Raw genomic sequence first — 24,888 nt, 5'->3', positions numbered from 1 at the left:
TCACGTTGTTCACTGTAGCTTTCTTTATAACAACATTGGCGGTAATTACAAAAAGACTTCTACTCTGTAAATCTTTCATGGAATGAACAAATGATTTGTTAAGGAATATACTCCATGTTATTCATGGCAAAGAATAAAGGAATAAAAATCTGAGGACCCCTAAACTACAATCAAGTCACCAAAAAAAAAAAAAAAAGATTTAACTCTTACTTTATACTCAGCATTGAGAATAAACACAGAGACAGTTCTTGCCTGGGATGAGGAAGAGAAAACTAGCACATAGGAAGCAATGACTGACCTACTAATTCAGGGAAGGGAGAGATGGGTGTCAGATATTTTAAGGCTCTTACTGGAAGAGCGAGATTGAGATAAGTGACGGAAAGGAGGCAGTGGGCAGGAGGAACAGCAGGCATAGAGCAGGAAGGCTCAGGGCGAACAGCAACCAAGATGATCAGAATGGGGAGGGCAGAGGAGGGAGCAGTGGGAGATGAAGCCAGATAGGGGAAGGGGCAATGCATGGAGAACCTTAAAAATTTGCTAGAGGACTTTGGACGTAAGTGGGTTTTGTTAGGCTAGGGTGGCTGTGACAATACAAAGATCTAAATATTTTCAAACACCATACAAGTTAACTTGTTGCTGAGATGGATAGAAGTCCAGTGTCATTGGTGGGTGACTTTCCTCCTCACAGTAATTCAGGGAACCAGGAACCTTCCATTCCTACTGATGATGTCTCCTAAGCCTTGTTGCTGTCTGCTCATAGCTGGTGTTCTTCTTGAAGTTTTGGTCATTTTGCTCACTTTCCATTGCCTAGCACTCAGAGATATGCTACCATTAAACAAGTAGGAGACTGGTAAATGTAGGCCAGCCATGTTCCCAACAAGAGGAAATGGATTTTTGGTGTACAAGTAGCATTCACTGCCACATATGAAAATCCCAAAGGATCTGGGTATAGCAGTTCAGACCTAAGTCCATCCTCTCCTCGGTGCAGCACGAGTAGGGAGGTGTGAGGAGAGAAGCACCAGCTGCCAATCGACAGCTAGGTGATCATATGTGATGTTATGAGGGTCCAAAGCTGTCTGACAACTGTAGGCTGCAGAGGAAAAGAAGGGGAAAGGCAAGGGAGCAGGACTGACGGGAGGAAGAGGATGAAAGAGCACTCAGTGAATTTACTGAACAAGGTGATTCCAGCATCTGTGACCTCAGAGGCCAGAGAGAGACAGCACATGTGACAGAAATGTGGATGGTCAATGATAGATTGAAGGGGCCAGTCTGGAGAAAAGAGAGATAATGAGGGAGAGACCAAGTGCCTAGCAAAAGCAGCAAGAGGGATTTTCAATGGGAGAGATTAATGCTATCTTAACTGATGTTCTCACAGGATTGAGACCTCAGCCCCTCAGGACTATACCCTCCTGTCCTCAGATAACAAATGGAGAGGCTGTGGGTCCACAGATCTTCAAGGGCTGTATCAGACAAATTGGTGTCCTCTCCTGACTTTTAGACCATTTAGACTTTTTTGACCATTTAGACACAGTGGGTAGCCATGCTGTTCTTGAAAAATGTTCCAGAAAAGTAGATGCACCTTCTACCATGAGGTCTAATACCACTCCCCCTGGCTGCAAATTTAAACCTCTTCCCATGTATCTTTCTCAAAGGCAACACTACAGTACACCAACTATGGGACAAAAAACTCAGGGTTGTCCACATAGTAGGCCCTCCATGATGTGGACTGGTGATCTTTCAGGAATCTGAATGACCCACAGTTTACTCTCAGACTACAGTCAGTAAATGGTCCCCTGAGGTAGATCCCATTGTTCTCCCAGACCCATTCTCCCCATCCAAACCCACACCAAAGCCCTCATACACACACGGTCCCTCCCAGAGAGGACATCCTTCTCCCCTGGGCTCAGTGACTAACTCTTGATTCAGCTGTACTCTTCACTTGAATGTCAGTTTTTTCCTACCAGCACATCCACTCATTCTCTTCTCTCCACATCAACCTGGGGAGATGACTCACCTGCTGTTAGCTATGCCCTCAGTCCTCCCGCCTCCAACACTGGACTGGAGTGAGGAGCAGAGGGGAAGCTTATCAGGGGAGACACACTCTCTAAGGATGAGGGTGCCCACAGCCAGACACTTGATGAAGAGAGGCATAAACCTAAGGCAGGAGTGCCTGGAGGTAGGTCTGGAAGAGTAAGACAAGGTCAAGAAGAGCCAGAGCAAGGAGTGGATGGCAGCCTGACAGCCTGACTAAACCCTGACTTTATGAGATGGTATGAGTGTCCTTCAGTCTCCACTGGGGCTTCTTCAAAACATCCAGAACATTTTGGTAGGCTCCTTCCCATGATTCATTGTGTGCTTTCCCATGGTGGCATTGAGATCTGGAGCAAAGGGAAAGTCAAAGGGAGAAACTTCTAATGCAGCCATGTATGGATGACTTATGTGGCCTCAGGAAATTTCACAAAAGTGACTTAGTAGTCAGTTCCTGAGAGATATACAGGCTGTCAGAACTCTGGTGTGACCTGCCCAAGGGTAAACCCACGCCCTGGAGCCAAGGTATACAGGGAAAGTGCTATTAAGTTCACCTGGTGGAGGGGGGTGGGGCAGATTGCTCAGCCACATCACAGAAGAGAACCTTGATTTTGCCATGGAGCAACTGGAAATTCAGGCCACTATTTTCAATAATTCAGCATGTTTGAGGGCTGATTTCATACTGGGCACGGTGCTGGAGGAGAGCCATACATCGTGGAGCTTGGAGAAGTCTGGAGAAAGTCTGGAGACCAGCTACTCATGGGGGGGCCCCAAGAAGTGAGATGACTTCCCGAGGACACCACCTAGTCATGACCGAGCCAGAGCAGAGTTCCTGTTTCTTGTTTCTTTTCACCATCCACTCCATCTGGCCTTCTCCCAGGATATTATTTTATACTCAATAAAACGTTTCCTCAGGGAGCCCCAAAATTGAGAGCAGGAGAGAGAAAATGCCTAGTGCTGTGCTGTGATTCCTGGGCCTGTGCAGGTTGACCTTTTCCATAAGCAGAGGTGAGCCATCCTAGGCCATGACCCTACGCTTTCTCATTTAGCACACCATCCCCTCATTTTCTCTGCAAGACCACCTCCTGCCCAAATGCACTGATATTCCTAGAATCAGGCAGCCTCCCTGAACTGCTTGTCCCTTAAAGGTGAACATCCACTAAGAAATGCAGAAAGGAAGTTTGATTTCTTTTCTTTTTTTTTTTTAAGAGAGTGCAAGCAGGGGAGGGGCAGAGAGAGGGGGACAGAGGATCCAAAGTGGGCTCTGTGCTGACAGTTGCAAGCCTGATGCTAAAGGGCTGAACTCACGAACCACGAGAATGTGACCTGAGTTGAAGTTGGATGCTCAACCGACTGAGCCACCCAGGCGCCCCTGGGAAGTCTGATATCTATTTCCCCCCACTTCTTTCTTGTTGTTGCTTCCCCATATCAGCCTCACTTCCTCATCCTTTAGCACGCCTCCCAGTTAGAGGGAATCTGATAAAGTGCCATGAGCATATAGTGGAATGAATGACTGGAGTCAAACAGACGCTGACTCCAACCTACATCATTCACTGATTGCGTGACCACATCACGTTATTTAATCTCTCTGTCTCAATGACTTCACTTAGGCTTTGAAACTGATAATCTGCTCTTAGAAGTTTGGTATGTATGTTGCACACTATCCCTATATTAACATACTAATTCAATAATGTACCAAATTCCTTTATTTGACTGCTTTTTCCAATCTATACTGGCTTGTTGCTGTTGTTAAGCCCCAGAGCCCAAGCTGAGGCAAGGAGGAAGGATAAAGATGACAAGAAGGGAGAATGGCCTTCAGCGGCCCCACCAGACCGCCCTCCTGGTCTCACCCAGATACCACCACCAGGTGGCCTTGCTCTTTCCCTCACTACCAGCATGCCCAGCGTACCCCAGCCTGTAAGCTGGTCTGATTGCTAAAGGCCCAAGTGACTCACAGCATCTTGACTTCCCTCTGAAATGACAATTTTGTTACTCGCCTACGTCATCCTTCTCATCTCTGGCCTCCCTTACTTACAAGGTTTGATCAAGAACGGAATGGGGACCCCAAAGAGGAAGTGTCTTTGCCTGAATCTTGTTCCCACATCTGCAAGCAACAACATCTTTCAGAGGAGCCATAAGGCTCTGAGCCTGCCTGGGGACCTGAAATGGTGATGCCCTGGTGTTCTGAGAATGTGGCCATGGTGTTTTCCAGAGATGGCTTGGGAGGGTCAATTTTATGTGTGGACTTGACGAGGCCGTGGGGTCCCTTTATGTTTGGGCACATGCTTGCCCATATCTGGATGTGTCTATGAAGTGGGCCTGGATGAAATTAAAATTTGAATCAGTAGACTAAGTAAAGCAGGTTGCCCTCCCAGTGTGGGTGGGCCTCGTCCCTTGAAAGTTTGAATAGAACAAAAAAAGTTTGAAAAATAAAGAATTTTGCCTACCTGTTGAGCTGAGACATGTCTTTTCTTGTCCCTGAACTAGAATTTATACCATTGGTACTCCTGAATCTCCAGTTGGCTGACTGCAGATCTCGGGACTTCTCAGCATCCATAATCACATGGCCAACTCTCTCCTCTTGTTGGGAAACTTTATACTCCCCTATCAAGAGGTAGAGCCTATGTTCCCTACCCTTGACCATGGGTGGGATTGTGCCTGCAGAGGAAATGACTCTATGTGACTGCCAAGCCTGGGTCATAAAAGATGATACAACTTCTGCCTGGTTCTCTTTCACTATTGTCATCCTTGCTGGCATAACACAGAGAAGCTTGGAGTCCAAAGGTCCAAGAAAGCTGGAGGCAGGTCAGGGACCAGAAGAAGTCCTCTCTCTTGGCCTGAGCTGGTCCCTGAGAGGTTTCTCACCTGCCACAGTCTAGTCCCATCTCCCCCTGACAGTTTGGTCAACCTCTAGGCCACCTGACCTGACCCTGACCTGACTCATGCTGAACAGATGGATGGCACCAGAGTCAGGATGTAAAACAAAACTACACTGCTGTTGTAGCTGCTGGTCAGTGAGGGGCCCTGTGGGGGTGAGGATGTGGGCCTGGAGCTGGATCCCCACCCTTGCTTCTAAAAAACTCTGCTTGTCTCAGAGCAAGTGAAGAAATGTGGCCCTTCTTCTAATGCTGTAACCCTTCCCAGTACACATCTTCCACTGAAGAAAGTGGATGGAGAAAAAAAACTACATCTTTGTTGTAGGCCAGCTTTTATATCTCTCTCAGAGCACTGTGGCATTCCAATCCAGGGAGGTGGACTCAGAGACAAGAGGAAACAGACCAACAGACAGGCAGGCAGGCAGGCAGAGGGAAGCAGGAAGTAAGAGGAGCCCAAGAGATTGATTTGGCTCAGCCAACGTTGACTCGGGGTCTGTGGTTTGCCACCTCAGCTCTGCACTAGGGTAAAAAGAAAACCAGTTCCTGCCCTGCCCTTGAGGCACTTAGAATCTACTGGACATTTGTACTCATATGTAAACGAAGTCAAAACAATGCCATGTCATCAGTAAGCCAAGGATGGTCAAGAAAGCAGTTGTAAGGGACCGAACCCCCTGGTTCAGAGCTCCAGAGAAGAAAGAAGACACTGAGCTGAGCTCTGAAGATCCTTTAGATGCCTTTCTCCACTCTGTCCTTCATGGTTTTAACACAACTAACATATTCCTAAACTCTTGCTATGTGTCAGGCACCTTTCTGAACCCTTTGCTCATTTGACATTTATTTATAAATAAGCCTACATGGTTGATATCCTTATTATGTCCATTAAACAGATGAGAATATGGAAAGATAGAAGGCATGAATATCAAGGTGACCCTCCTGGTAAATCACAGAAGTAGGATTCGAACTTAGGCATTCAGCCTCCTGAGCCCTTGAGGTAGCCTTTGCCCCACTGCCCTCCTGGAGAATGTCACAGGAGACAGAGGTTGAGAAGGCCACTGAGAAATCATCTGCCTCTATTTCCCACACTACCTGATCCTTTAGATCACAGCAGTGCTTATCAGAAATGGAGATGCCCACCTCCCTCCATGGAGGGTCAGATTCAGGTGGTGTGTTGTGAGTTGTGAGCTGGATTTTTATTGATTTTTCTGGTCACATACTGACCCAATTCCACCTGATTTGCCACTAAATTTTATGGGTGAGAAAAGCATCTCAGGAGAATTAAGGGAAGGGCCCAGGATCACATGACTGGTTGATGGCTCAGCCAGCCCCTGGCTCTCAGCCTCCACTACACCCATTGTCCTGCCTGCTCTCTGAGAGAGGCCTCCTTCAGGAGAAACTTGAGCAAACATTTCTTTCCCTGGGACTGACTTCTGAGGTGAAGCCGAAAACCTCTGGGCACTTAAAAAAGTAAGTTCACTTTCTGTGTTGGTCTTGGGAATGTTGAGTCCACAGGTGCAGTCAGCAGTCATTATTGTCTTGTGATTCAAGGGCTTCCAAGGGACATTCCCCTACTGCCCAGTCTCCCACAGCTCTGAAATCCTCACCATCAGATTCAAGAAAGTCACTAAAATGCAAACGTCTTACCTGGAAGTGGTAGGATGCTACTAGCTGTTAGGGCTTTTGTTCATTAACAGATCCAAACTTTAAAGGGTTGAGGCAGGGGTCAGCTGTGCTCTCACAGAGAAGTATGAGGAGGAGGAGGTGAAGAAGAGGAGGAGGGGGAGAAGGAGGAGGAGGAGAGGGAGAAGGAGAAGGAAGAGGAGAAGAAGAAGAGAAATAGGAGGAGAAGGAGGAAGAGGAAGGGGAGAAGGAAGAAGAGGAGAAGAAGTAGGAGAAGAAAGTGTGAAATCTCAGTGTTGTCACACTTCAGTGTGAGGCACACTAAAACGGAAATGAGGTTTTGGGCTAGGGAGGAAGAGAGGTTGCTAAAGACCAATTTTGTCCCTCACTGAGCCACTTGGAGCCATGTCTCCTCACCCCAACTGCAAAGCCAAAGAGGAACATTGACACATAAGGCATCTACTCCACAGTCTTTCTCACTGACACACCACAGAAGAGAGAGGCATTGTTGATAGAAAACCCAGCACAGCAGAAGCCCGTGATTCCAACCAGAATCAGAAGCATAGATTGGGACCTTATTGGCCACAGAGTGTTATTTAGCTGGAGTGTTTTCTGATACTCCAGAAATAATTCCCTTTGGATGGAGCTAGACTGGTCCATCTAATATGTAATTGCCTGCTGGAGTAGCTAATGCTAGAGATCTTCTTGAAAAATACACAACCTCTGGGAAAGACTGACTCCAATTTTTTTTTTTTTTTTGTGGGGTGGGGAATATGAGGGCAAATCCAAACAACCACACATGCCTCACATATGGGTAATGGTGACCTGATGATACAACATCTTCACTGCAGCTCTGTGTTTATTTCTTCTGTTCTGCAGGAACGCCCTTCTCATCCACAGTCACCTGACACTAATTTTCCAAAGTCACATTCACCCACCCTCTGGAAGAAATGACTGAAATCCAGCCAGGAGGCATTCCCTCTCAGTTTTTCATAAAAATATCACTGAATGCCCAGTTCTGAAAGGCATTATGATACACTTTAGGAAGAAGTTTCTTTCATCCTCTCTGGTGAATCAACCAAGCTACTCAAAGAACGGTAGATTGCATTCTCTCCAAATACTCTCCAAATTTCTAGAATTTTCAACCCAACCACTCCCAGATTCACTAGAATACTAGGGTTTCAAAGATGGAGAAGACCTGAGAGAGCATCCAGCCCACAGGATGAAAATTCAAATGCTCACAGGAGACAGGTAGGCTAAGCAATGAGTGATGCAAGCCAGGTGGGGGCCATCATGACCCAGGAGACTTTATACCCAATCCAACGGAATACAATTTTTAAAAATTGAAAACACAAGTTCTTCTGACTCCAAATCCCATGAATTTTCCCCTTAGGCTGGGTGGGTTTATTTCCTAGAGTTTCCAGAATAAATTACATAAACTTGGTGGCTAAAAGCAAGAAAAATGTATTATCTCACAGTTCTGAAGGCCAGAAGTCCAAAAAGGTGTTAGCAGCGCTATGCTCCCTCTGAAGGCTCTAAAGGAGAATTCTTCCTTGCTTCTTCACAGTGGCCCCAGGTGATCTTGGGTTTATGGCTATATAACTCCAATCTCTACCCCGGTCTTTCATCCCCATCTCTAAGTGTCTGTCTCCTCATCTGTGTCTTATAAAGATAATACCATTCTATTTAGGGCTCACCTAAATAATTCAGGGTAGTCTTCTCTTGAGATTCTTAATTTGATTACATCTGCAAAGACCCTGTTTTCAAATAAGGTCACATTCACAAGTTCTGAGAGTTGGGATATAAACATATCTTTTGGGGTCCATATTCAACCTACACCAGACTAGGGTGAAAAGAGAAGAAATGAGCTCTTCCAGGATCTGCAGGTGAAACTCAGCAAGGCAATCCCCTTTTTCTAATTTCTGAGAGTAATTTGCATCCATATTTGCTCTTTTATCCTTGTTAGCTGAGACTCCCCTTAAAACTTCTGCATGATGTCAGTGGTAGGCATGTGCTAACTAAGAGTCCAGACAACCTTGAACTGCTACAATGTTGACTCACATTCTTTGATTCTGGCAGCCCTCATTACTTTTCCTTTTTCTGGAGTACTTCCTCCCGTCGCCCAGCCTCCCCCAATCCAGTGTTTCCAGGACTGTCTCTCCCTCATTCCAGATGTGCTCCTACCAAATCTTAGCATGGATCAGGATCACTAGGAGGTCTTTTTGGAGCACAGATGGCTAGGCCCCACTCCAATAGCTCCTGATTCTGCAGTGGGGCAAACAATTGGCATTTTCAACCCAGGTGGTGCTGATACTGCTGATCTCAGGGCCACAACGAGAAGCCCTGCTCTAGCTTTGTACTATTCTCTTCCCTCTTCTCGTGGTGGTCACTTACTACTATCACCCCATTACCACATATGCCTTCACTTTCCCCTATGGTCACCAACTCAGTCCTGTCTTGGCATTACCTCCAAATAACTGGACCCACAATTAATTTAGTTTCCATCTTATACCTAGAGGCTTCCCACCTAACCATTTCATACCTTTGGTGCTAATCAAAAACCTTTCCCCCATTCCTCTACCCCCTTACTTCTCTACATCAAAGCTGAGGAAACTCAAGTAACTAGGACTTATGATTTAAAAACAAAAACAAAAACAGGAAAATCTGGTCCCAAGCAGGGGAGGTGGCAGCCTTGGTGACAAGGCTGGCTTGAGATATTCTCAATAGACCAAGAAAGTGGGCAGTCTGGAGCTGGCTCCAACCAGGTCCGGGATGATTACAGAGAAAACATCCAGTCGAATCTCCGCCCACCCATCCACCCATGCTCCTTCTGTCCTCACCAGACCCGCGTGCCCCAGAGCACTGTAACCCCTCTCCAGGGTGAGCGTCCAGATGCCAGCAGACTGCCTTCCCAGGACATTAAGCAACACTTGGGGAAGTATTTCCAGCATTCATGCACAACCCAACAGCCTGCAAGACATTTTCTCCAAGGAATTTCAACACACATAACTAGTGCTTTGTTCTGATGTGAATGAGGGTCTGTCTGGGTGCCAGTGTTTCACCATACAGGAGATTAACAAACATGAGCTGAAGCCTCTTAGCAGCCACATTGCAGTCTTAACGATCTTTCTTCATATTAAGCACAAATGTCAAACCACTCTAGAAAAAAAAATGAGAAGGTATGTTAGTCCTACTTGAAGATCTGACTAATCTAGACAATCTGCTGTTATGAACCTTTTTAATGTCAAGTACCCACTGTCAGTTTTGCTAAAGGTGGTCTGAGCTAAACATGGTCATGTATTTTAATCAGGATCCTGCTAATGTTGATACTCAAAATCTCCTCACACTTTCCCCTTATGCCCTCATAAGTGGAAGTAAATAATAATAATAATAATAATAATAATAATAATAATAATAAGTCAATTGCTAATGGTGCTAGTTCATACATAACTCTTATATCCCAAGTGAACAGCTGACTTCTCAGTGAATTGAGACCCAAGTGGAAGGGAAGGTCTAAGCTGATACTGGATTAATTGAATACAAGAGCCCCACTGAGGTTTGGCTGGAAGGTCTCCTGCTAGAATAAAACTGTTCCATATCTCGGTTCCCTGTCCTGTGGTCTTAGAAATCTTTATTGAGGGGTATGCATTAGTTTGCTGGGGCTGCCATAACAAAGTGCCACATGGGGCACCTGGGTGGCTCAGTCGGTTGAGCGTCTGGCTTCGGCTCAGGTCATGATCTCATGGTTTGTGGGTTCGAGCTCCGTGTACGACTCTGTGCTGACAGTTAGCTCAGAGCCTGGAGCCTGTTTCAGATTCTGTATCTTCCTCTCTCTCTGACCCTCCTCTTCTCCGCTGTCTTTCCCTGTCTCTCAAAACAAACAAACAAACAAACAAACAAACCAAAGTGCCACAGCCTGGGTGGCTTAAATTAAAGAACTGTGTTTCCTCACCATTCTGGAGGTGAAAAGTCCAATATCAAGGTGTCATCAAAATTGGTTTCTTTGGAGTCCTCTTTCTTGACTTGGAAATGGTTGCCATGTCCTTGTATCTTCATGTGGTCTTACCTCTGTGTGTGGCTGTGTCCTAATCTCCTCTTCTTTCTTTTTTTAAATGTTTATATTTTTTGAAGTGGGGGAGAGTATGTGGGGGGGGAGGGGCAGAAAGAGAGGGGGGCAGTGGATCTGAAACAGGCTCCATGCTGTCAGCACAGAGCCCAAAGTGGGGCTCAAGCTCACAAATCCTGAGATCATGACCTAAGCCAAAGTCAGACGCTTAACCAACTGAGCCCCCAGGCGCCCTCTGATCTCTTCTTATAAGGAGACCAGTTAGATTAGGGCCCATTTATCTGACTAGTTTTACTCAGTCACCTCTGGAAAGACCTTGTCCCCAAATACAGTCACATTCTGAAGTCCTGGGGGTTTTTCAACATAGGGATTTTGGGTGGGGGCCACAATGCAGCCCGTAACAGTATCATCATGCATTTAAATTATTGACCACATTTCACTGATTTTAAGACACATGTTTCCCCACATTTTAACATCTAAAACAGGCCGCATCTAACAATCTATGGTGTTCTGAGTTTAATCGACATATGTTTTTCTTCTATTCATGGTTCCTAAAGTAATGGTGCATCTTACAGTGGGTGACCTATTGGATTTTATGAAGTATAATAGTCTTTGTAACAGCCCACTGAATTAGCTACTATTTTAACTTCCATTTTACAAATCCGGAAACTAAAGTACACAGGTTAAGTGACTTTCCCAAAGACACCACCCAGTCAGTCTGTCTTCAGGTGCCCCTGGACTATCTCATGGTGTTGCTCTGAGGCTAAATGATTTAGTGCATGGGAAGCACCTGGAACAGAGTACATGCTCAATAAATGTTGGCATTTATTATTCCTAATCTCAGGGAAACAAATGTCATTTGTGTACCTTATAAGTCACAGTGAACTTGACATATATTCTTGGTAGCAGGGCCATGCCCCCAGTGATGTGTGACTTTGATGCCTTCCCTTTTATGGGCCAACATTTCCAGCCTGATAAAGTATAATGCAATATTGTCTATTTGTCCTCCAACCTAAAAGTATGCTCTCTAATCATCTATCACATGCAAAGTTTGGTGAGCTTCAAAGGACAAGAAATGAATATGGAAGGTCCCTGTATTGAGAGACTTAGTATCAAGTCGGTGAAAAAGATAGATAACAAGCAAGTATCTATCAAGGCAGTGCATGACAAATGCCACTGGGGTGGTGTTCGGGAGTTGTGATGAGAACTGAGAGGAGAGACGTTGCTTCTGGCTGGCTGGTCAGATGTGTGGTGTCCCGGGAGTGGAGGCACTTGAGCTGGGAATTAAATGATCAGGAAGATTTCAAAAGGATGAGAATGGGGGGAAAAAAAAGGGATGGAGCCAGAAAACAACATAAACAAAGGCTCAGAAGTGAGATCTTCCATGGAAAGTAGCTCTGCTGAATAAAGCTTATGTATAGGGAAAGATGACTCTAGTAAGGCAGGTAGAGCCAGATTCGTGGTGACTTTGAATGGCACAGTAATTCATCTAAACTAATTAGAAAGCAAGTTATATACCCGAAGGTTGAAGATATGGGGCTCAGGAGCAATTATGCTTGGGGAAATTCAGTGCAGAGGTGATGTGTGGAGAGACTGTGGGGGTGGAGGGTGACTGCTCCCTTGCAGCAGTGATCCAGGCACAGGGTGACCAACTCACCCCAGTTTTCCTGGGACCTGCCCAGCTGTAGCATGACAGGTCCTGCATCCCTCTGTCAAGGCAAGTCAGGATGGTTGGTTCCCCTACCCACATGAAAGAAGACCCTAAACTTGGCTATGGGAAATGGAAAAGGATGAGTTCTATAAAGGCAAGGAACACAGTGGAGGAATAACCTACCCTACACGGGAACTGGTTAGGTGGAGAGAGGGGTAAAAGGCAAGAAAGATTTGAGAATATTTCAGAGTTTGTGAGCCAGGTTGTGGAGGAAAAGGAATGAGCATGTCAGGAAGGGAAGTTGTATTGGGAGAAATGGATGAGGAAATTTGCTTCAGATGCCCTGAGTTTAGGTGGTTTGGGGGCAGGCAGGTGAGCTGAGAGCTGCCAAGGACAGATCCAGGAGCTATCCCTTGGAATGCAGCCAATGCCCAACATTGTGATGAGCCCACCTGGGCAGCCTGCAGGGGAGGAAGGGCAGAACATCACCCAACCAAGGGTTCTCAAACTTCACCCAGAACAGGATCACCCAGGCAGCTGGCATAAATTCAGACTTCATACCAAGTCAGAACCTAAGGCTCAGGACTCTACATCTTTAACACAATTTCCAAGTGATACTTTTTTTTAAAGTTTATTTATTTATTTTGAGAGAGACAGAGACATCAAGAGTGAGGGAGTGGCAGAGAGAGAGAGGGAGAGAGAGAGAGAAAATCCCAGGCAGGCTCTGCACTGTCAGTGTGGAGCTCAACGCGGGGCTCAAATCCACAAAACTATGAGATCATAAACTGAGATGAAACCAAGAATTGGACGCTTAATCGACTGAGCCACCCAGGAACCCCTCCATGTGATACTTTTGCAGATAGTCCAAAAACTACAGTTTGAGAAACTCTGGAGTCAGAGTATAGGGAGAAATGTGCCAAATCTCCAGTCCCTCTCTCCCCTCTCCCATCTCCTCACTTTCTTGGCCAGTCCCATTGTATGTATCTCAGCTGATGAGGTGATTGTAGGCTCTGGCCGGCAAGGTCATCTTCCCCTCCCCTTGGCTGCTCTGGCCTCTCAGAGCTGTCTGCCTGCTTCTCAAGCAAAGTGGGACCCCTAGCTGGGTGTGCCCAACATCCAACTTCCTGTCTACAGTGTACTGTGCTGGGAATATCAGTTGATTCTATTGCTCCCCCCAAACTGACTTTATGTGTTCTAGATTTTATCAAGAGGGTAATTGTAACCTAATGTGTGTAGATGTGGGTTCATCTCAACAGGTCACCTGTTTGAGCGAATCATTTCCATCCATCACGATAGCCAAACCCAGAGGAGTGGTTGAGGGGAGTCACAATCAGACAGAGGTAAATCATTTATCTGAGGTTCTCCAAAGGTCCCATGTTCAGACCACTGGCACAGGTTCAGTTACTGGCTCAGAGCTGCAGCCTGAAACAGACCATAAACAATATGTGTGAGAGGTGGCAGACTGGCTCCACTTTGTCATTCCCTTACTAACCCATGAGGCTGAGGCAGACCTTTAGCCCACTTCTCACAGACTATCATAACAGCCATGGATTCTACACCTGGAAAGGGCAGGGAGGGAGGTAACAATCAGCATCAATTGCCCCTGGGCTAGTGGTAGAGCAATAAACCCATAGCCCAGTGCTCAGCACCCTACTTAGTATACAGTAATAGTCTCATAAATCCCTGTAAGTGTTACAAGGCTCAAGAACACATATCCATTATTTTCAATGAATGTAAGGTAAGAGAGCTAAGCCCTCCCCTCATCACTGAATTTAATTTATTCCACTTCCTCTAAAGGAATGAGAGAACTTTCCCTACTTGCAAACCTCAACATTCAAACTCTCATGGACAAAATGTCATACCTGACAACATCATGTCACTCTGTGTGCTACCAACAGACAACATCAGTGATCATGTGAGGTTTTTTATTCTCTGACATTGGCCTTGGTCATTGTGACTTAATTTGCTCATTTTCATTCATTCAATAAATACATAACTGTATTGGGCACACAGTCCAGTCCAGACCGTACTCTAGATGCTTCAATAAACAGCCCAGAAAAAAAAAAAAAAAGCCCTGCCCTCATGAGGGTTATAATTTAGGCAGAAGTAAGGTGGGAGTGGGGAGACAGATAATAAACAATTGACATGATAAGTATCTAAAATATAGAGTATGTTAAAGGAGTTGAGGGCTATGGAAATAATATAGAACAGATAAAATAGGACAGTGGGATGAACTGTGGGACAATGACATACAATTTTGAAAAGTGTTGTCAAGGTAGGCCTCATGGGAAGGTGTAATTTGAGTAAAAACTTGAAGTTTTGAGGTCTGAGTGAGCAGAAAGATTGGGTTGCTACCAACTGAAATTAGGGAGCATGGGACAAAGCTGGCTTGATAGAAAAATCAAGAGCTCAAGTGTGAAATGTGTCCCGCAAAGTTCCAAGTGGAGGTGATAAGAAGGGGCAGTTGGTTGTTTGAGTTTGAAGTCCCAGAGCAAGGTTTGGGATAGATTTACAAAACTGGGAGTCCTGGATATGTAGATAATATTTAAAACTTGGATACTTGGTAAGATCACCAAGGGAGAGAATGTGGATAGGTAAGAGGGACAGAAAGTAAGACAGTGTCTGAAAGAAAAGGAGGAGTCTGCAAAGGACAGAAGAATGAGAAAGAGCATCTGGTGACTTAGGAAAAAAGGCAAGTGTGTGGGGACCAGAAGCTGACAGAGGAGATTGCTCCCCGAAGGAGGGTGTGACCAGCTGCGTCGCATGTAGTGGATCGTCACTGAGGTGAGCAGCACCATTAACCATTGTCAGCCTCAGTGATGTGACCTCAGTGAGAGCCCCTTCTGATGAATCATGGGCAAGATTCTAGACAGAGTTAGAGAATGGGGCAGGGAGAGATGGCATACAGTAAGTATAGACACTTCTTGCAAGGAATTCTGCTGCAAAGTGGTTGAAAGAAGACTAGTTTTTTAAGAGAGAAAAATGGTGATGTGAAAAAGAGAGGGGAAAAGTTCTAGAATAATGATCTTGAGACCTCAGTGGGTCATAAGAGCTGGTCCATCCACTAAGGGTTCATCTTCAGACAGGAGCACTGAGCCCATTTGTGCAGATGAGAAGGCAGGGGACACAGGGAAGATGTGGCAGAGCTGTGTGGAGTGGTGGAGTCAGTAATCAGCTCTTTTGACTGCTACAATTTTCTCAGGAAATAGAAGCAAGGTCATCATCTGAGCGGGGATGAAATAGGAGGGTTGAGGAGAGAAGAGAAATCATAAAATAATTGTCTAGGATCCTGGGAAAGTACATGGATGTGTGCTATAATCTATCTCCCCAACAGCATTGAAGGCCACCCTGAGGACTGTAGTCATGACTTTAATGTGAGGTCAGTGAGACTGAGGGCTTCCCCAGCCCTGCTGGGTTGCACAGGTGCAGATGTGGGTAGATGAAGAGTAGGTGTGCTGAGGGCTGTGGTTTTCTCAAACCAATACTTCGTAAGAGAGGCCAAGGGAATGGAGGGTTTTTGCAGGGCCATGATTAGTAATGATTAATCTTGAGATGTAAGTGGATAAGCAAGGAAAAGAAGACATCAAGGGGGCACAGAACGGTGAACAAATGGTAAGATAAGGTTATTAGAGGTTCCAGGGGACTGTGAACTCTTGGAATCAGGCTGCTAGAGAGAATGAGTTGGGCAGATAAGAGGTGGTGGTCTGAGATTGGGATGCATGAACCCAAAATACAGAGGACTCACATTTGTTGGTGATGACCAGGTGTGGCTTATGATAGAGGAATGAGTCACAGGAGTAAAGCAGAGGACAAAGGCACTGGAGGAGAGGGGGTCAAGGAACTGAGAGGTTAGGGCATTGGAAAGACCACCTAAGAGAATCCTGAAATCACTAAACATTAAGATAAGAGAGAAATGGGAGAGAAGGACCACAAATTAAGAGCTAAGATCTTGAAGAAACCATGGGGGGGGGGAGGGTGTGACCCCCTTCCTACATCACAGCAACATGAAGGGTACTGAGTGGGATAATCTGCTATGGTGGCATCTGGGTTCGGGAAGGTGGGAACAGGACTTCAAGGAGCAATAGGATTCATGGAGGACATGTAGCTCCCCTCCAGGCCCAGTGGTACAAAGACTACTAGAGAGTAACAGTCACCCCTTGAGGGACTCCACTGTCCTCAGGGAAGATTTAGGCAAACATAAGGGATTAAGATATGTGGGATGTTGCTGGTGATGGACCGGGAATGTCAGAAACATGGCAGGAGACATTCAGGAGTTAGGACTGGGAAAGGGATGGGGGTAGAGCAGTGTGTATATAGAGTCTATAGGGACTAGAGGATGGGAGATAGGGGTGACCTGGGAGGCTGGGACTTCTGAGGATAAACTAGGGGACACTGTAGTGATATTAGTCCTACTGAACTCCGGACAAGTATTGCTGGTGAAGCTTCATGTATTAAAAGGTAGAAGTGGGTACTTTGGGCCCCAAAATTGCTGGGATAGGAGGCCTAGGGAGACAAGGTCTTCATTCCTGAGCTCATAAAGCATCCTCAATACCTATGAATAAGCCCTGGTGCTGTGTCTTCCCTTCTCCCCTTTGAGCCTTGTATATAAATTTACAGACATTTGGGAAAGCCGAGTGTTCTTCTAAGACCTAGTCTCCTCTTGACCTCTGTCAATGGAGAGTGGAAGACTTACTGCTTTCTAGGGATTTTGCAAATAGTAGTAACCCCATCATTTCTGACATAACCAGAAATATTACCAGTGTTGAAGGTCCTAGTAAGATGAGACAGAATCTCTAATGAAAGAAATATAGAACAAAGAATATTAAGAATGGTGAGAAAATGTCCCATGTTGCTTGTCTGGAGACCCTCTGACCTCGCAAACAACTGGATGTAAGGGTGACCTTAAGTGAAAGTGGACTGGTAGTTTTCAGGAGCAGCCGCAGAAGGGGAAATGGGGGTTCCTAATCAAGGGGCACAAACATTCAGTTGGAGGAGATGGATACAGATGAATACAGAAATCTGAAATTTGCTGTACATTGTGCACTTAAAAATGTGTTTTCTCACCATAATAAAATATGATTTTAAAAAATGACCTTGAGCACAAAACCTGTTTGAAGTAAAGAAGATTCAATATAGTCCATAAGTTCACTAGTCAAAATCCTCAACATGTGTCCTGCCTTTTAAGATGCAAATGTAATGCAACATAACTATTATTGTAGATAACTAATCTTTAACTCCACATAACTGTTGCTCTTTTGAATTATTTTCTGATACACATTCAATCAGAAGGAAAGAAGAAAACCAGTTTGGATGATAAAACTCTGACGTCAAAGCACTTGTGTCAGATCCATACAATCAATGATGGATCTAAAAACAGGGTAATCCCAGGCTTCCTTCTTCCATTTCAGAGAATGTACCACTCATACAATACTTAATCATACATCACCTTGGGAGAGCTCAGTTGTCCTGGTTCCTTTAGGCTGCTATAACAAAATACCATAGATTGGGTGGCTTACAAATGACAGAAATTTATTTCTCACAGTTCTAGAAGTTAAGTCCAAGATTAAGAAACCAGCAGATGCAGGGTCTGGTGAAGGCCCACTTCCTGCTTCATAGATGGCGGTCTTCTCAGTAGTTCTCACATGGAGAAGGGCAAGGGAGCTCTCTGAGATTCTGATAAGGACACTAATCCTATTCTGTAGGGCTCAACCCTCATGACCTAATCACCTTCCAAAGGCCCCACTGCAAATACCATCACATTGGGGGAATAAGTTCAACAAGTGAATTTGAGGGAGACACTAACATTTCATTTACAGCATCAGTCTATACTTATATTGCTATTGACATTTTATGTACTTAACATCTTCACCTTGAACCTACTTATGAGCTCCTGGAGAAAAGGTTGTCCTTTGTATACCCATGGTGCACAATAAACATTTGGTGGTTGATAATACTGGTTTGATCCCAATCCATAAACTCCAGGGGCTGCCTCAGTTTTCTTACAGTTACTTATGCTTCCAGTAAAGCGTCCTACTGTTAGGAAACTGCATTGGTATGTATATGGACAGCATTACTTGTCAGTTTTACTCCAGAGTCCCTGCTCATGATTTGGAATTTTGTGTCTTCCTGACATTTCAAAGGAGATTTTTAAGGAGCATGAACAATGAAGACAATTAGCAAAAGCCAAGGTAGGTAGGAAAGCAGGTCTCTGAAAGTTGGAGAGAAGAGGGCTGTTTTGGGGGGGGTACCTTTTCTGGTGTGACTTTCCTTTGCCCTTAGCATGGGCTCTCTTATTGATGGTAAGGGGCTGTTCAGATCTGTGTTAACCTGGAGGACTAAGGATAGATTCCAAGAGAATGCAGGGTCCCTGGCTAGCATGCATGGAAGAGTGGCTATCCATCTCCCTTCTCCCTGAAGTCTTACTTATCCTTGACCATCCCACCCAAAAAGAGAGCTTCTTCTTTAAATTAAAACATTACCCCCCCCACCCCACCCCTCTGCCCTCATAGTCTCAGTGCTCTCCTTTTGATGGGAAGATCATGCTCAGTCTTCACTTGGAATTGTCCTTCTTCTTTGGATGATTGACATTCTATCCACTGGTCCAGTAGGCAGCCTTCTGTCAAAGTTTACCCCTAGCTGAGGGCCATTTTCTGCTCTTTGAAATAATAACATGTCTGTATGAATGTGCACACACGTGTGTGTGTGTGTGTGTGTGTGTGTGTGTCCGACAGACTGCAAACTCCTTGAGTATAGACACATTGTTCTGTTATTGTCTTTGTTTAAAAGACACTCCCCCCCTCCCAACTGTTTGCTTAAGAATCTTATTCATCCTGTAAATACCACTGCCTCTGTGGTACCTGCCAAACTAGTCCTCTTGTTTACCAGTCTTATAATGCTACTGATTATTGGTAAACAGTGTCATGATTTCTTAGTTACAAATCTGCTTTCTTTCCCTAAAAAAGCTGAGACTTTGTGTCCCTAGCTCTTTGCTTATGGTCTGGCACATAGTAAAGCTTTATTTATTTATGTATTTTTATGTCTTTGTTTTATTTTGAGAGAGAGAGAGGCATAGAGTGAGCAGGGGAGGGGCAGAGAGAGAGAGACACAGAATCTGAAGCAGGCTCCAGGCTCTGAGCTGTCAACACAGAGCTTGATGCAGGGCTTGAACCCACAGACTGAGATCATGACCTGAGCCGAAGTCAGACACTTAGCTGACTGAGCTGCCCAGGCGCCCCAGGCATATAGTAGAGCTTTAAAAAAAATCCTTGCTTAACTGAACTCAAGAGATTTCACAGGTAGAAACCTGGATAAATTCGGTTAGAATTACAAAGTGTGACTTCAGAGGTTGGAAGATTTTTTTCTTCCCCCGAATTTTTTCTTAACCTCTGACCAGGCAAGGTAATTGCACAGAGGGCTTGTTCTCTTTAGGCTTAACGCTTAGATTGTGTCATAGGGTGGCTCTCCTGGGATGTGGTTCCATTTGGGTTCCATTTAAGTTTGCCCCAACCCAAGAGTGGTAGAGGGCTATGAAGACCCTGAGCAGCCAAACATCCTGATGCAAGACCCGCGGTGCCCATGACATGATTTATACAGGGTATCAGCTCCGTTATCACAGTTCCCCAGAAGCAGCCCAGCCACCAACAGGGTTGGGGACAGAGGCACAGACCACTCACCAGGGGCAAGGTTTGGAGGAAGGAAATAGACTGCAGAGAATATAAGAGAGAAATTATTTCTTAGCTATGCAATTAATTTGCAATTCACTTTACACCATTCTCCCACAATCCTATTGTTTAAGTCCATTGCCCCATAATTTAGAAGATGAAATCACTACTCTCCTGCTGTGCATTTAACACACATTTAAAGGAAGGACTTAAGGCTCTTTAATGCCAATTCTTTCACAATTTAGAGATAAAAATCAGAAACCTAGCTTACCTTTGACAGAGTTATGCAGATTGCTTTGGGCAGGACAAAAGTGGGCTGTGATAAAATGAAGCCAACACAGTAATAGGGAATGAGCAAAATGAAATTCTGTGCTGTCAATGTAGGGGCAAATGACATCTGTGCTACATTGAGGCAATACCCCATTCAAATGGTGACAAGGATGGGGTGCCTGGGTGATTCAGTCAGTTGAGCGTCCAACTTCAGCTCAGATCATGATCTCACGGTTCGTGGGTTTGAGCCCTGCACTGGGTTCTGTGCTGACAGCAGCTCAGAGCCTGCAGCATATCTTTGGATTCTGTGTCTCCCTCTCTCTCTGCCCCTCCCAAAGTCATGCTCTGTCTCTGTCTGTCTCAGAAACAAATAAACCATTAAAAAAAATTTTTTTAATGGTGACAAAGTGATTCGAGAGGCACTAACTTCCCTGTGAGAATGTCTGACTCCATTCATAGACTCATGGCCTGATAACCTGATACTGATGGGTGGAGGTGCTGGAATTTTCTATGATGGATTTGCCTATTGTACGAAACTAACGCTATGAAGAAAAGGCTAGAAGATGTGTGCTTTCCCATTTTTTATGTTTTCCAATAAAAATCCATACCTTTCAAATACATTTACAAAAGAGAAATTCACAAGCATGTAACAGTATATTTTCTCTTCTTTTCTTCTCCTTCGTATCAAGTTCCCAGTTCCCCAGTTCTGATGGCAAATGTTATTGGCTCAGTGAAAAAAACAGAGATGATAAGAAAGCAGGTGTTAGGGATAAAACATACATAGCGCTTTCCAAATATTATTTATTGAGGACCCTCAGTGTGGCTGGCACAGTATTCAGTACTAAAGGAATTGCAAGAAATGCAAGATTCAAGGCTCTCATGCAGAAAACAACTATAACACCTGCTGAATTTCAAAGCCCTTTCCATTGGCTTGGTCTCTCTTAGAAAGTTTCAATAAGGAAGGCCCAACATCCCGAGTCTTTGGTGTTTCCACCATTGAATCTTATCAGAAGCTTGGGGCTGATTAATCTGTACACGGATGTGAGCACACTGCCAGAGGGGTTGCACACTGCCAACCCCTCCTCAAATGCTCCACACCTCATTCTGCCAGATGGCCTCCTGGCTCCTGCCCCTTCAGTCCATTAAATCAGCAAGCACTGCTATAGGCATGAGGTCTCTGCCTCTGTCCCAGATTCTCATACTCAGCTGTGGCCTAGGCTTCCTGCTCCTCTAGAAAAGTTCTTTGTCTTAAATTCTTCTTTCAATTCTGTGTCCTCACACCTCTGTCCCCTAGCCTGTGTCCTCCAGCCTGCACTTTGCTCCCTCTGACAACATTATTGGTCATTAGTCAGGTAGGAAGCAGGTTTAAGGGAGATGATTTCAGTTTGAGCCTTGTTAAGGTTGGGATGCCTATGGAGATGATTCATAGGCAATTAGATATGTGGATCTGAGCTTCATGAATGAAGTCAGTGCCAAAAGCATCGACATGTAGGGACAGTTAAAAAACAACAAAACAACTCTGGAATGAATGGAGATTGCTTTGGGACTGCAAAGAGGAAGAAGAAGAGAAAAGGGCTGAGAGTAGCAATCCTGAGGAACACAAACACATTTAAGAGGTGGGTAGTTAGAAGAGAATCTACTTGGATTGAAAGTAAGAGGAAAACCAGGTGGCTAAGGAGTCATGGAAGTAATGGAAGGAAAGAGAAGGGAGAAGTCAAAACTGTCAGCCACCACAGAGACGGAAATGAGATAAGGATGGAAGTGGCCAAGAGTTTGGCCACTATATTGTGGGGCTGAAATTTGTGACGTAAGCAGTTTCAGAGAAGAGAGGAATAAAGAACCTAATTCTATAGACTGAGGAATGAAGAAAAAAATAAGAAGTTTTAGCCAGAAGGAAGGAGTCAGGTGGTAACTAGAGGGCCATGTAATATTAAGGAAGCCTCCCCATCTGAGTGTTGCTCTCACTTAAGATGGGTTAAATCTGAGCATATTGACAACATGGGAGTCAGAAGCCTATAGACATGGTAAGGGCAACAGTCCTTAGTCCATAGTTGATGGAACAAGAATGTTAAAGACAAGAGAATTAAGAATTTAGGTGGAATGTTTGACCTCTTACTTCTCTGAACCTTGAAGACAAGCAGCCCAGGGTAGCTTGACGTGTGGGAGTTCTGGCCTAAGAGTTTCAGCATCTTTCCTGAAGAAGGAAGAAAGGGCATCTTCTGAGAACGAGAAGGAAAGGGCTGAGTGGTGAGTTAGGGGAAAGCGGTGATGGTTGGAAAAAGCATAAGGGAAGAAAAGAAGGGTTGGCTGAGGACAAGAACAGAATCATCAGTCCATCTATTCAAGGCCTCACTGAGACAGTGTGTCTCCCAATCATAAACTGTACGCAAGCCTGTCTTGAGCTTCTGTAGCTGTAATCAGCAACTTCTCCATTCCATATTTAGGAGTAGAGAAATAATTTGGGGAGTTTATTTGTTGGAGTGTTGAACAAAATTTGTGCTCACTGTAATATATGCATGTTCTAGACATGAATTTTTCTTCCCTGTCTGCTATGCTTCTGCACCTATGGGCTTACTCAATATTCCCTATGGACTTTCTCAATGCCTTATTCATCATCGTTGTATCCCACACAGTATTGCTTCTGTCAAAGAAAAGTTATTTCATGGGAAAAGAAGTAATACCCTGTGCTCATGCTCACAGGATTCACTGGTCTTACTGTATGCCCTTCATCCAGAAACAATTGGCCTCATAGAATGGGGGAATGGTTCACTGAGGCCCAGTTACAAGTGCTAGTTGGAAACAATGGCTAGCAAGGTTGTAGGACGTGGCATATGTTCCAAATCAGCAACAAATAAATGGCGATGTTTCTCCCATAGCCAGAGTGCATGGCCACAGGAACTAAGCAGCAAAATATCTCTCACTCCTACATCTGATGACGCATTTGTGAAATATCTGCTTCCGGCTTTTCAGACTTTGGGCTTTTCAGCTTTGGAGCTCATAATTTACCAGAGGACACAATAATTGTGCCACTGAAGTGGAAGTTGAGACTGCCATCCAGCTACTTTGTGTTCTCCGTGCCATCGAAATAGTAGGCCAAAACAAAACCAAAAAAGGGAATCATTTTGTAGCCAGGGTGACTGGTCTTGGTGATCAAGGTGAAGAAAGCGTATTGTTTACCCATTAGGAGCAGGGATGAATATGTCTGGAATGCAGAGGATTCTCTGGGGCATCTCCTCAAATGGTCATATCTATGGTAACAAATAATCAATCTGTAGCAACCCTGTACAGGCAAGATCATCATGGACCAGCGTCCCCAGGAATAACTATTTGGGGCATCCTACAGTGAAGAACCCTGACCTATTGAATTGAAGTACTGGCTTTGTAATGAAATTGGTAGTAGAGGAAGGGAAATTATGAATACCAACTATAACATTGCTTGATCACTTGTAGAAAAAAGAACTGTAACAGTTGCCCATATTTTCTTTCATTTTTTTCTCTCTCTGCCTCCTATGTTCATCTCTCTCTCTCCCTCCCCCCCCCTCATTTCTTTTATCCCTCTTTTTCTTCTCCTGTGAGGTTGTGATGACTTTCTAAGTTATTCCATATGTTAGAGGACAATGACTGTATTGTGACTGAACTAAAGAGAAAATGAGTATTGCTCAGAGGTGGATGCCCTGACCAAGAAGACTTTTGGGAAGAGAGTAAACATGTGTATGTGATTGATCGTACCTGATCCAGTTATTATTAAACCACATAGGTTTGCTATTTCTAGATCAAAAAAAAATTTTAAATAGCTTTAGATCCAACCTAGTATCTTTGGTTGGGCAGGAACATCTGTCGTTGTTCGGAAACAGAAGTAAAGAGGAAGATGTGTGTGCCCCTCGAGTACCAGGGGAAGATGTGTGTGCCCCTCGAGTACCAGAGTGGCAGATCGCAGCATTTCTGGGGATTCGCTCAACATCCATCCCAACCTTCCTGTGGATGTTAGATTTCTCAGATGCCCTACTAGTAAAGATTCTGGATGTGGTATAGGGTCGACCATTAAATTGCACTTGTATTCATCTTCATTTGCAAATTGAATTAAGTAGGAAGTAAGGCCAAGAGCAAGACTTTAATTTTTCTGATGTGCATCAGAATAGAGAGGCATGCTCCTTGGATTTGGCTTCTGTTCTGGTGACTCCCTAGTCATACCAAAGGCAATGTAATTCTAGAATGAACGTCATCACACCGTGCAGAGGCAACAGGCTTCTTGGCAGTCCAGTTCTGCAGCGAAGTTTAGGGAGTTGTTCTTGGAAGTGCTCCCTACACTAAAGGATTTCAGCAGAACTCCCAATGATTCTATGAGCTAAGCATACACTTTAATAAAACTCTCAGTGCTTAAACAAGCCCAGGTGAACTCTGTTGTTTGCATCTAAGAGTCCTAACTAATATACAGGATATCTGCCCTGAGTTCTTTTTTTTTAAATAGTTTATTATCAAACTGGTTTCCATACAACACCCAGTGCTCTTCCCCATAAGTGCCTTCCTCCATCACCACCACCTCTTTTCACTCCTCCCCCTTCCCCATAAACCCTCAGTTCATTTTCAGTGTTCAACAGACTCTCAAGTTTTGCATCCCTCTCTCTCCCCAACTCTCTTTCCCTCTTCCCCTCCCCCTGGTCCTCCATTAGGTTTCTCCTGTTCTCCTGTTAGACCTATGAGTGCAAACATATGGTATCT

At 44.7% G+C, this 24,888-nt stretch overlaps 1 long non-coding RNA gene across 3 annotated transcripts in view; it reads right to left on the bottom strand.

The window, feature by feature from the left end:
- Positions 1-9,512: 9,512 nt before the first annotated feature.
- The window catches only part of LOC115288524, a 23,949-nt gene continuing 8,573 nt past the window's right edge, over positions 9,513-24,888 (bottom strand). For all 3 annotated transcript variants that reach the window (XR_003907063.1, XR_003907088.1, XR_003907104.1), the window contains 2 exons: positions 13,500-13,660; positions 9,513-9,680 (listed from right to left, as the gene is read on the bottom strand). This is a non-coding gene — a long non-coding RNA (uncharacterized LOC115288524). The remainder of the gene's footprint in view (positions 9,681-13,499; positions 13,661-24,888) is intronic.

Source organism: Suricata suricatta, chromosome 1, assembly GCF_006229205.1.
Source record: "Suricata suricatta isolate VVHF042 chromosome 1, meerkat_22Aug2017_6uvM2_HiC, whole genome shotgun sequence".
Taxonomy (NCBI): Eukaryota; Metazoa; Chordata; class Mammalia; order Carnivora; family Herpestidae; genus Suricata; species Suricata suricatta.
The sequence above is the reverse complement of the archived record's forward strand: the minus strand, read 5'-3'. Positions and strand labels throughout refer to the sequence as shown.